Source organism: Anomalospiza imberbis, chromosome 6 (assembly GCF_031753505.1).
Source record: "Anomalospiza imberbis isolate Cuckoo-Finch-1a 21T00152 chromosome 6, ASM3175350v1, whole genome shotgun sequence".
NCBI lineage: Eukaryota > Metazoa > Chordata > Aves > Passeriformes > Viduidae > Anomalospiza > Anomalospiza imberbis.
In genome coordinates, this window is record NC_089686.1 from 43,529,109 (window position 1) to 43,542,877 (window position 13,769).

At 41.3% G+C, this 13,769-nt stretch overlaps 1 protein-coding gene and 1 long non-coding RNA gene across 12 annotated transcripts in view; one reads left to right on the forward strand and one right to left on the reverse strand.

Annotated features, from left to right (window-relative positions):
* Positions 1-13,769, reverse strand: part of LDLRAD3 (low density lipoprotein receptor class A domain containing 3) — a 203,096-nt gene that overhangs the window by 31,276 nt on the left and 158,051 nt on the right. The gene's annotated exons all lie outside the window — the stretch shown is intronic.
* LOC137475906 (uncharacterized) lies at positions 6,617-7,746 on the forward strand. The gene is made up of 3 exons (XR_011000120.1): positions 6,617-6,720; positions 7,395-7,527; positions 7,633-7,746. It is a non-coding gene; the product is annotated as an uncharacterized lncRNA (long non-coding RNA).

Here is a 13,769-nt window from a genome sequence, read left to right on the forward strand (position 1 = left end):
CGACACTCCAACAGGAAATAATTCCCTCTCTCCTGTAGAGCTACACCAACACTATGGACTCCTGCTGCAGTGACAGCTGTACTGTGATGAACCAAACATGTACTTCTTTTAAAGCCCACTTGGGCAGAACATAGGTGGCATCATAATTCATAATAGTAAATGCTTTTAAATGACAACAGACAGGAGTTTTGTCCTTGCAAGGAATGAACCTTCACAACCTTGGTTAAGCAAGTGAAAGCAGCAGTTTTCTCCAGGGCTGAGAGAACAGATGGCTAAGGTGCAGCATGAAATCAAGAGGGAAAAGACAGGTTGATAATCTCTTCTGAAAATGCTCCCACTCACACGTTGCTGCCAGAGAACAGACCTGTCCTCCTTTCGTAGACTGCATAGTGGTAAAGGACCTTGTCTCCCACTTACATCTATTTTTGCACCTTTCCCACTACTTCTCCATCAACAGAACAAAAACCACATCAGCCAAACAGCAGCCATACCACACACCATTTATCACCACAGGGGAAAAACTGCCCAGGGGAAGGCTGACACAAAACTGCCAAGCCCACAAGGCCCAGCAGAAAAACCTAGAACTTCTCATGTCACTAAGAGACACTGTGCATCAGTCAGCATCCCTTTCAAATTCATCAGAAACTTACAAATAAGCTGGTGTAGAGGACACCAGAGGATTTTTCCCAGTTAGAGAGAGAAGAGAGTCAAGCCCTCAGAATAACCATCACAAGCAATAGCCACTCCTCTTTGTGTTCTGCACTGGGTGACATACTCCCTCATTTCAGCAGAGCACCCCGTCTCAGCAAATGAAGATCACTGAACATCCGCCTGCATTTCCAGACACTCTGCCCGAAGGGCAAAGAAAAGGATTTTCTCCAGCAGTGGTGAGACAGGGGCTGGTACAGCACTGCCAGTGAATGAATGTGAGATGGAGCAATGAATGACAGAAGGAAAACCTTTAAACAAGCAGCAGCAACAATTATAACTTTTAAGAGATAGTGGTGGGATGGAAGAAAGGAAAAGTAGGACTCACAGATTTCATTATTATGGCCAAAGAGATCTCCCTTTCTACCTCACTGAATTCCCTCTGGAAGTTTCTATTATTTTCTTCCTCTTCTCCTTCTACCCTCCCATGGAAGGTCCCCTAACCAGATCTGTTTTCTGGATGTTTCATGCAATACTTGGCTAGTACAAATGCTTTTCTGCTGCCTGAAATGATTTTCATGCAGCCTGAAAGTGCCTAAGAAAACAGATGCTGTTGAGTACTTGCTGAGGCTGCAGCTACAGCAAGTGGACACCAGGCAGAGCTCCCTCCCTGCAACAAACCCTGGCCATTTTCCTGGGCCAGGCAGCGGACGAGGGCCTGGAACTGGATCTTGCCCAAGGAACCAGCTAAATAGGGAGGAGGAAACACCCAAGCATTTACCCCCAGACTCACAAGATACACTTTCAGTCTGTAACACTAAATGTAAACTATGTAGGGCAAAAGTAAGGTTTAGAAATTGAGATCCAACAAAAAACATAAATAGGTAATAAATTCAGCTGGACTGAGGATGGATTCACGTGATTTACCAGTCACTGAATGTGAAAATCAACCTCAGTTACTTCCATCCATGGAGAGAGAAACTAGTCCAAGAAAAATGAAAGAGAATCCTTGTTTGATCGTTGTTTTGAGTTCCAGAGATCAAAAAAGCCCAAACAGTAAAATAAATAATAAAAAATGAAGTCATAACATCTGTATCCCTCCTGTACTCCTCTGAAATGAAGCACCTATGCAAACACGAGACTTGCAGGGAAAAAAACCTTGTAGCAGATAGAATGCAGAGGACAGAATGAGATCAGGCCAGGATGAACCACACACAAAATGTCAACAGAAAGGTCAGTGTTTGAAGATGAAGCCATACGGCAGCAATTTAATAACTTCCTAATGACAAAATGGGCCTAAATGCAGCTGATCTAACCACTGGAAAAGTAACAAGCTAAAAGACAAGCTCAGCGCTACATGATCCTACCTCTGAACAATGAGAATCTTCTTGCAAGAGTAATTCAGCAAGACTCAGCAAGAACTGGTCCACAAGACCTTAATAAAAAAATGCAGCTGGGATGGAGTGTTCATTAAAAGCAGGAAGCACATTTAATGTACAGTTCACAGAAAGAGTGGAAGCAGCCCAGTGAAGGGCAAACCTCACTTATCTCAGCAGTTTTCACCAAAAACAACTGAGATAAATTAATTATCCTATTCAGGATAAATCAAAGACTTAGAGAGTTTGTTCTGGATGCAAAAGACAAAGGAAAGGTAAAAGTTAAGAGTCATTCTGCACTACAGGCTTGTAGAGGCCCTGAAACCACATAGGCTATGCAATACTTGAGTTTTCCTTGGCTTCAGAGCAGAGGTGAAGTTAGAACAGGAAAACTTGTGAGAGCTGCAATTACAATAATCCCCCAGAAACAGTAATTAAATCCTAACAGCCTGAGGCCTTGAAACTTAGACTGAACTAAGCATAGCAGAGTGGTACAGGACAGGGCAAACTGAATTGTCAAGATATGGTGATCCTTTTTGAAGCCTTTAACAAGGAAAAAGTGGAAATAAAGACTCTGTGATATCTGCTCCAGTCAGCATACTTTCAAGAAGGGAGAAGCTTGCTTGTATTAAGTTGTCTTTGGTGCTTCATTATTTACCTCCTTTAAAGAAAACCCCCAATGACATTATATAAAAGGGTGATCTTTTCAAATGTGCCTAAGAGTACAGAACCTACTAGAAGTTGACCTTACTTGTGCATCTAAACATATGTTTTGGGAAAAAAAAATCCACTTCATTATTTTTGGCTTTCTTGTTGGGACAGAGCCATAGCACACATTAAAGAGACACATTCCTTTCTCAATGTGAAAAGGGCAGAGGTGTGCAGCAACCTCTTCATTTCCTTGGCTTTATCACTGCATAGTAAAAGTAGAAGGGAAAAGGGTATGAAAAAGAAAAGAAAGAAAATGCAAACAAGCTAAAGAAGTCTGTCCTAATTATCAGGAGAAGAGACAGAATATGATGTGATTGCAATTCCAGAGACAACTACAATAAGAGTAAAGTAATGGTTTTGGAGAGTCCTGCAGGCCCTGAAAAGGAAGAAACTGGAGAAGTCTGATTAGATATTTTCCCCTCCCCTACCTCCCACAACTGAAAAACTTGGGGAAAAGCACAGCAAAGACCTCCACCCTGTTACACATGACAAAGACTTGTTGAAAAAAGCCAAGGGAGATTTTTCTCTGAAGCATCACTCACAGAAATCATGAGGAACGCTTTTGGACAACTGCTGACAGCAGCCTGCACTCAACCCAGCTGCAAAGGCTTCCTCCTCCTCCCTTTTAATGTATGAGTGGGCAACAGCTCCTTCTCTGCACCCCAAGCTCTGCAAAGCCACATTTGCTGCAGTGTGCTGCACATGGCTGGGGTTGGCCAAAGGCTTGCCCCGAGCTTACACTCCAGAAGAGGACTATTAACCCAGCTCTTGTGGAAACGTCCTCCTCTAGCAGATGTTTAATGCACTAACTTCCTTCAAGACACTCCCCCCACCATCTCCTTCCACTGCAAGGGTTTGGTTCTGGTGTCCAATGGGAAGGTACTGCAGCCAACAAACACACCTCATGTCAAAAGCATCAGGACACTGCCCCCACCTAGCAAACCACAGGCACAGAACTGCTAGCAGCATCAGAGAAACTCATGACATATGCTATAAATCATGGCCATAAAACATAAGCAGTACAAATAATATGGTTAAAAAGGCAGAAAGGAAATTCCTGCTCTAACAGCTATAGCACAGCCAGAGCAGAAACTGACTCCTTTTCTCACCTGATTGTGAACTGCAGACACCACTAAACTTACATTAAATCTCTGCTGCAAGAAACACACAACTGCTATGAATACTGCCAGCTGGCAATGTTCTTGTAGAGGGCCAGTGTCTGGCAAGCGCATTGGATAGAAGAGATGTGGTGCAGAGACGGAAGAGAAAAGAACTTATGCCCAGTTTTCTCAGGGAGATGTGTGATTGACTCTGCCTGTGGGTTTTGAAGGTTTTCTTATATTTATGTTTTAAGCCTAGATGATCTCCTGCCCCTCCAAGCTGACACTAAAATAAGAGAACAATGGTTGTGTAGGAGAGATTTACCTGAATAGGGCAACAATACTTTGTGATGTTTTAACTAGAGGTAGTAGAGTTAAGTCTGGATATGGCTTAGTGCAGAGTTCCCCTTGTCTAACACATTCAGAAAAGGCAAAAACAAACATGTGACAAAAGAGCAAGATGCAAAATCTGAAGACAGAAAGAAACCAAAGCAAACAAACAGAAACAAGTGAGGAAAAGCCCCTGATGTCTTACAGGAAAGAAGGCAATTAAAAAAAAAAGGTGGGGGGGAGGTGGGGGGAAAGCAGCATAAGTTTGGCTTAATTTCTTTACTTGAAGAGTTTTTCCAACAAAAGAAAGTAGAGAATATGGTGAGGGTGAAATGATGAATGACAGAGCACAGAAACAGAAGAAACAGGTTCAGTATGTTTCCTCTACTCTGTATTTACACCAGGCTTTCTGGAAAGATTGACCATATTGGTGATGTACAGGTAAGAAAGACACAAACCAAAAGCATTCCAGTACCTTGCTGGGAAATTCATTATTCAAAGGTTAACTCATTGCACAGTGTTTTTCCATGTGCTTGGTTTCCACCTCAGACAGGCCATACAGCTTGCAGAGGCATCTGCTGGGATCTGTCTCCAAAATGTTTCCTCAGGCACTTCCAGCCAGCGCTCCTTCACATACAGAGTCTCGAATTACATCCACCTTGGCCAGGAAGGCACTCCTTGAATATTTTCTTGCAATTATCAGTCATGGCTAGAACCTGATCTCATATGGCTGCCAACTAACCATCAACTGGGATTTACATATCAAGAGGTGCAAAAGTTAGTCTGAAAAACAGGGGAGAGGCCAGCAGTGGCTTCCACAGACACTTAGTGATTCAATCACACATGCTGTGTACACAATGAAGAAAGCAAGAATTTGGGCTCAGGATTGTAAACCTTGGCAGCTAATTCATCACAAAACTGATCGTGTGTGCATATGAACAGCACAGTTACTACCACCCCAGTCTTGTGTGTGAGCTGCCTCCCACACAATAGCAATTGACAGGACTATGGGCAACTGACCCTTTCATAAAATGCAATAAAATAAACAAGTAGGAGCATGTCTTAAGCCTCTACCTGTGATGCACAGCTGTTATTTGCAGAGTAAGCTCTGCTCACTGGACCAGGCTTCATCTTTTATCACATCATCTGCTTCCATCCTCTCATTCCTGCTCTCACCTCCCTGCTGTCTGAGCCCATCTCTGAAGAACCTCTCTACTGAACCTATCCCAAACATACCCGTTCCAAGCTGGTCAGACAAATTCTGCTTTAATAGCAAGTAAAAACAACAAAGAAAATTAACCTGGGATTTGTTCAGTTTTGAATGGAACATATGGTCTTCTCAACCCCCTTTTTGTGGTTGATCACAGTTGACCAGTTTCTAAGCAAGGACACAACTTCCTTCACAGCACTGCATTCCTGAAGTCACATACTTATTGTTTTCTAATTCTAGAGTATGAAAATTAAATTTGATGGCCACTTATTGTAAGGACCCATACAATAGTCCCTTGCAGTATTCCCACAATTATTGTTCTTTACAAGTATCAACACAAGATACCTTGCAGAGCTTCCATTTTAATTGCACATAATGTTCCTTTTCCCTCTAACTCCAAACCACATATTCACACACCAGTCAGCCAGGCTCCAGCCACCATGGACTTCGAAGTCGACAGACAGAACAGTTCAAGTTTTAGTTCAGAAAACCTCTGAGGTCTAGAACTTGTGCTGCAGCACAGTCCTTAGTCTTCTGTAGAGAATCATAAACAATATTTGCCATGAAAAACCACCCCAAAAAGTTTTGAGGTGTTTTCCTGACAGCCATCACTAAATCAAGGCTGGTGTTTGCTTGCTATTCAGTGTGAAGGAGGCAGAGGGAAATGAAAATCTACAAAAAAATACTTGAACAAATGGAACTAATTAGTTTTTAATTCCCACAGGTTTTAGTGCAGTGTAACACATTTCCTACCTCTTAACAAAAACACCAGATCCTCAAAATTATGTCCACTTCAGAGCATGATAATAATTGCAATAATGCTGTTAGAAGCTTTGAAAGCCTCTGCTTTGAAGCCTCAGAGGATGTACTTCAGCACCAATAACTAGACTGAACAGTGATTGGCTGGTGCACTGCAGCTGACTGAAAATATTCAGAAATTATTAATAATTTATTTTCTTCAAGTGACTTAATAATATTGTACACACCTTTTAAAAGTTAAAAGTTTGGTATTTTTCCCATGCAAAACAGAGATGAGAGACACAACCCAAACTACTCAAGGTTATTTACCACACCAGTAGCAGTGACCATCAGATGGCTCCAGCTGCTGCCACCTCTGTGCTCAGGACATGTGAACAGGCACTCCCAAGTGTCCCTGCCTTCAGCCACATTAATGGAAACGCTGTTTAATCATAGGGTGTTGCAGCATATGTCGCAGTTGAGATGACCACAATACAGAGTATCACCATACAATTTCAGAAAGCTTCAACCCATGGAGAGTAACACCTTACTGCTTCAGAAGGCTTCAGGCATCTACCCATACAGAGTAGCATCACTTCAGAAGGCTGTGTCTGCTCCTCTTCGTTCTTTAGCCCAGCCTTTCATACCCCTCGTGTTCATGCATTGCACCCGTGTGCCCTCTGTTCCCTTTGGTGGTTGCTCAGTGCACCTGGGCACTCCATGGCTCATTGCTGTCAATGCTGCTCACCTGCTTCTCACAGCTGTGCCCACTGGGGATGAGGCTCTGCTGCAGCCCCATCCCCAATTACCACAAACTGTGTGCCTACAACAAGGCATACAATCAACAGGAGTTCTGAACCCAATGCTTCCCACTCACCAGGTTGTGACCTCCCTTAAAAGCCCATACCTGTTTTGACAGCTGAACTGAACAGAGACGCTAAAAGCACTTTATGGCACCACGCCCTTCACACTTCTCCCCCTGCTTGTTCTCCAGGTTTTACTGTTTGCATAGACTCTATATTACAAATAAACAGAAAATTAATTATTCAGCTTCTAATTTGCATTGCATGTTGATGTTTATGTAACTGAAAACCATATAATTACTTTACATTTTAACATCCCTCATAAATATGGATTTTTAAACACAATGCTTTACAGCAAATTAGCACCAAAAATCTGGTAACATGAGATGGGAGTATGACTTACTTTGGCGATCTCAGGGAACAGCATGAACACTAAATACTGGTGTGATGTCTCTCATCACTTCACAATTTTCAGCAGGCAGAAGAAAATCTGCTGCAGTTCCCAGCTTTGCTAGGAAGCCTGATCAGACTCTGGGACACAAGTTTGAATGCAAGAGCAGCAAAGAAGGAAAATCTAGAATTCAACAGCCTTATCCTTCACACATTTACAGGTACTGAAATGCTTGGCTGAGGATGACTCTCAGGTTAATCTAAAACCTGGCAAGAAACTTCCTTTTTCATGATAATCCACTTACTCATCAAGTTTCATTTGCTAGTTTTAGATCAGGCAGTATGAAATACTTTTCTCTGGAACCCCGACTGGCAACTGGCTTGGGCTTTAAAGTCATCCTCAAGCAATGTGTGCTTCACATTCTGTGAATACAGGAAACTGGCATAGCAAGTTCAGTGTGATCTACAATAAAGAAACAAATGCCTCTGCAGCTATGCTAGCACACTGAAGTGAAACCACTTAGGGAAAAACAAGAACCACCCGAAACAAGGATTTCTCAAAGTAATAGACACAAGCTGCTAAGGCATGTTGAGGTCCTGCACTCATGGGATCACCTGCACTTCTGGGGACAATTCTGCATTTCTACCTGTTCTCCTTCCTACAAACCAAGTACATTGCAGCAGCACAGATTCTAGCTAAAGGGACATCTGGCTAACCTTGAGTTACTGAACTTCTTGTTGTTGAGCAAATGTCAGTAAAACTTCTCAGCAGAGGTTGGTAACCCTGCTCTGGAGGACTCTCTGCACTGAAAACACACTGCTTTAGGTCAATCACATAATTGGCTATGTACTAAACTGCTACACAATCTGAATGGAGACCCTTTTACATCTGGCCATGTTGGCTCTGCTTGTGGCTTTAGCTTTGTGTAAGAACACACATACAAGCTCTGACAGAGCTCACATGCCACAAATTATTCCCAGATATGACTGAAGTAGTGAAAATATACAGATTTTAACCACATGCAAAACTAGTTACAGCTGGGGACAGAGTTGCAGCCTGACATTTTAGGATTCACATCTTTCAACTTTACTGTTAGCAGCTGCAGGCGGAAAAAACTAAACCAAAATAAAAAATCTACCCTAAAGTCTGATACTCAAGTAGCTGAGATCTGTTTTTCCCCCACACACAAGTATATGCAACAAAACCGGTCTTCTTGCCAATTCCACTGCTGCACAAAAAAACAGTCCAACTCCTAAAAAGAAAGAAAGGGACAGTGGTACTCTCTGCCCAAGTCCCAGTGCAAACTGCTGAATGCAGCCACCTTCCTCAACAGTTCATCTTGGGAAATCATTTCTAACCAGTGGTTACAGACATGACGATGCCAGACCAAGATTAACAAAGACACTGAAGCATAAATTAACCTCACACCTTTTTCTGACCTGGTTCATGCACACAGGTCTCAAAGCTAGATTTAGGCTAAACCATTATTACTTACTGGAGATTAATGCCAATAATCAGGCTAAATAGCAAAGTTTAACTAAAAGTACAGGGTTGATAGGGCCAGACCTGGTGGGAGAGCCATGCAGACTAGCTCCCAGCTGGGCTTGAAAGTAGAATTACAGGTTGGGGCAGGCCAGTCTGATGAATGAGGGCTAGAATCTGAAACAGAAGACACAGCCAAGCTAACTCCCTCTCTGCTAGTGAGAGTGTCTCTTCAGTACCTAACCCAGGAAACCTTTGTTGAGGCTCTTGCATGATATGTGTTTGCTATAACTCCCATTTTCCAACAAAAAACAGGTTGTCCCTGTACTGAAACTGCACTAACAGAAGGTTTCATTTTAAATACAAATGATATAATAATTTTCTACAGTAACTGTAGAAAATACACTTGGTCAACTTACCTGGAACTGATTTTGTTTCACAGCAAGACAAAGATTAACATGTGTGCCTTTTATTTGGATTCCCCCAGTGACAGCAAAAAGACTTGGGTCTGGCACCTACAGTCCAACAACAGGAGCTTCTTGCACAATTAAATCACACTGACATAATGAAAAGTTAATGCAATTCGGCAGCCAGGGCATGGCATGACAGTGTATTTCAAACACCAAAATGATGTTATAAACTTGTGGAAAATGAATTTCACAGAAATTATTTTTTTTACTGGTAAGAGCTCAAGAGATAATTTAATGAGCCTCAAGATCAATGGGGGAAAATAATATCCTTTATTTCACACTAGTCTTCCTCAAGTGTAACATTTTATAACCTGTTTTTGAAGTTTTGAAGCACAGGCAATGAAACTGGATATCCATGTCATCATCTCTTTCTGGAACTTTTAATTAGACATAAATGCCACAAAGTGAAGGTAAGAATATCTGGACACAAGCATTCAGAGCTCACATTTCATCTCTGCACAGGTGAGAAGACCCCATGCCTTTTCACGCTCAGTTCCCAGCTTTTCTCATCAGCCACTTGATGAAAGAAAAGTATCCCTGCACCTCCTGTTTTTGCAAGTAGCCTGAGAACCGCAATTTCAATATTTCAATTCCAGAAAAAAAAAAACAAACAAAAAAAAACCAACAAAAATTAAAAATCATGGTATTACAAAAAAAGTCCAGTAAGGCACTGCAGTGAGACTAGCACTTCCATGATGGGGTAAGCTGTGCCTTAAGGCAAGGCATTTTGAAGTACATCTGTCTACAGAACATACTTAACACCAGCTGGAGGCACAATGGTAGTTCTCTGTCCTTACTATCTTCAAGGAATTGTTTTCAGGTCAAGGTGATTGTTGCCAGATCCTACTTTTCTTCCCTATTATCCCTGATAAAGCTGTTGGTAAACATGGTGACTCCTGGTGACACAACACCCCGTTCAAGATTTGACCTAGATCATAAAACTGACTTTTACAGTAGTCATCATGTGCTGGTAACTCTGAGCTTGAAGTCATCAAAGGTGAGCTGAGCAGGAGATTAGGTCAAGAGTCTGGACACCTCCCAGATCTAGAAACACCTTTTAAAGTAAGTTTGTTGTCCATTTGAAGACTTGAAGTCATTGCTTGTCTATTGCCACATCACAGTTGCTCTTAATAGAACATCTGCCCTCCAAGCAGGGGCAGTGTAACATTTTGGCAGCATGCCTTTTATTATTCTGCCAAAATGACAGGCCTGTAGAAGCAACATGCTGGTCGACAAGAAGACTATTTCTCATCTACATTTGCCTGTTCTGCAACAAAACCTTGTTACACTCACAAGCTGAGGGAGCTGAGAGACATAGCAACTCAAATCCACTTGTACCAGCTGTCTGGACCTCTCCCTGAGATCCCCACATCTATTTAAAACTGCTTTAATTCCAAAGCCTCCATGCACAGTGAACTAAGAGTTCCTCTCTCAATCCCACTCAGAAGATGTTTCTGCATGAGTCTGGGTCCATCTACATAATGGCTGGGTTATTATCAGCTGTTCTTATCAGGTGATCAACAATCCATTTTACAAATGATGGCCTGCCCTGGGAGGCGGCACAGACCACAAAGTCCACGTGCTTATTAATGAACAAATTGACAAATTTACACAGAGATGAACTCGTCTGTCACCTGAAAGGTCAGTACCTGCCACATGAACACCTGCCTCCTATAGTTTACCTTACCTGTTAGACCCCATGTTAGTCCCCAATGGATGGATGCATTTTTTTCTTGACAAGAACCCTCTCAAAAAAAAAAAAACTTTTGAGGAGAAAAAAGGGAAAGAAGAGGAAGCATGGATTCAGGGAATGGAGAAACATAGTAAAGAAAAAATTCACAGCTAACAAAACCATTTCCATTAGTAAGTATTATGAAAGAAGGATATTAGAGAGCTAAATATGGTCAGGCAAAGCCTTCATTTAATAAAACATTCAGTGACATTTTATTTGTGTCCTTCTTTATGTTTCTGCTTCTATTGAGTCTGCCTCTGATTATTAAATTCCTGCTGCAGGCTGAATCTGGGCTAAGATTATGCACAATAATTGCAAGTTGAGCTTCAGTTTACAGACTGAGACAATAATGAGTCAGAGAGACTCAATAAAACCCTGTATACAGACAGGATTAGACTACAAAGCTTTGGGATGTCTAAGTGATACCACAGCATTTGGGAATTTCAGAATTTCAATTTATCAAGTGCAAAGGGCTGGTTACAAACTCCATACAGAGTGGGATGTTCTGGGAGCTATTTGTGTTCCATAAATTAGGTTTTGTGGTATTTCACTGAAATTTAGAGTACGTGTGTTCCGCTTAGCTGTCAGTTCTAAAACCCACTTTGCATTGCAACTCAATCATGCAAACATTAGCAATGGTCTTGGTGCTTACCTCTACAGCCAGCCCACTTCCAGCTTTGCCTATAACTTAATTCACAGAAAATATCATCTCAGAATTCATATTATCATGTGAATATTCATTTTAGGAAGTCAACATTTTGAATTATTTTCCTCTTATTCCGCACAGGGTCAGATTTTTTATTTTTCACTATGCTGACAAGTTTTATATAAGCAATTTATAAATGCCCCAGAGAAAAGAACAGATACTTCTAAAACTGTGTATGCTTCTAAATGTTTTAGAATACTGGGGTATATAAAAATCATAATGCAAATTCAAAGAAAAGATACACAAAAAATAAAAGGAGGAGGTATCCACACAGACAGCAGTGGATATTACCAAACACACAGGACAAGAATTAACTTCTGAACACTTGCAAAACATTTGGTTTATAAGTTGACCACAATGGTACTGTTTACAAACAACTGCAGAGCTAGAATTTCAGGAATATTACTAAAGCCAAGAGCCTCTTTTTACAGCAGCAGACAGAGTGAATACAGACTAGCAGCAAAAAAACTCCCTTTCCTAGGCAACGGGGTTAAAGCTAGTAAAGGTATTTAGCAACTTAGATGGAGAAAAAAGAAGGGCTGTGAAAGAAAAACAGGTTTGAATTAAACTACCCAGTATGCTTTTGTTAGCATTGAAGTCTTCTAAACTGAAAGTACAAAATGGAGGAAAAGAAGAACTGTGAGGACACATTTAGATTTTAAAAAACCCAAACCAATTAAGAGAATAAATTAAACACAGTCCTAGAGCTAAACAAATTTATATGGTTGTTGGAAGATACTGAGAAGGAGTAATTCCTTCTGAATTGAGTGGATGCCTGTCACAGAACAGGAAATCCCCCCAGCAACAGACAGGCCTGAGGAGAACACCCAGAGTAGATGCTATGAATGATTAAGATTAACACTGTCAGTTAAACAGAGGCATAGGAGAGAAGTCTGTGGGGGAGAGAAACTTTCCCCTGAATTGAGATCAATTAAACACAGAACAGGAGCAGAAGTTTCTAATTGCTGCTGGTGTTGTTAAACCTGGAGTAACACCCTAGAAAGAACAGTTCTTAAGTAATTCATATATTTGACTGGTGTAAATAATCCAAGCAATTATATCCTCCATCCAATCCCAAGACTCAAGCACATACTTTGATGAATACATCACATTCCAGATTAAGGGAAATATTCTGCTGTGCTACTTCACTGCTGGAAAACTTGGAGATGACCAAAGTATAGCTGGGTTGGGATTAAAAGAATTGATCTGAAGTTCATCATGGCAGTGACAGGGGCTACTGTGAGGAATTAGAGAAGAATTCTTTGACTTGCTGCTAAATTGGCACTTTTTAATCTGACTCTTTCCTCATGACATACAAACCTTTATAAAATACACTACACACAGTTACAAGTGTTAAAGAGAAAGGAGGGCAGGAATGTCCTCCGAAATCTGATCTTCTCATTTTCACAACTAAATCATGGGGCCCTCCCTTCTGTCAAATGAATCTGCTCTTATTTGTGACTAAAATTCATCTTTCTAAATGCACATCTTCAGGTTTATCTCAAATTGCAGCATGCTAGCAAAGCTGTTATTCATCGAGGATGGCACATTTTGAAGTGTTCCATGTCAAAGCTGGGTCAGTATGTTTTTCAGTAGGAGGCCACATTCCTGTTTTCCTTGTCTGCAGAGTGACCCTTCTTGACTGAAAGGATCCTTATGCATGGAGGAGTATCTGACACAAACCAAACTGATATACTACTGGAGCTTCACAGTAATGACAGCAGGGTAAAAAGGAGGCCTTTGAAGTTCATGGAAGAGCAGGAAGAGGTGATAATTTTAAAAGCTTGTCAGTATACCCAAGAGCAGAAAGAGAGCAAAGTAGCAATTAATAATTCACACTTCTATTTCCCATGTTGTCCTAGTATCTCAAAACAGTTTGCAAACAATGATTAAGTCTAATGGCATGCCCCTGAAGCAGACAAGCACGGCTGAAGCTCTATTCCTACCAGCCAGGATGGCACTTTGGGAGCATTTCCTTTAGCTGATCTATGCCCTCTCTTTCCCATCTGTTAAATGGTGATAACGACACTATCATGTAGTGGTTCAGAAGCTTAGTGACTTCTAAATCAACA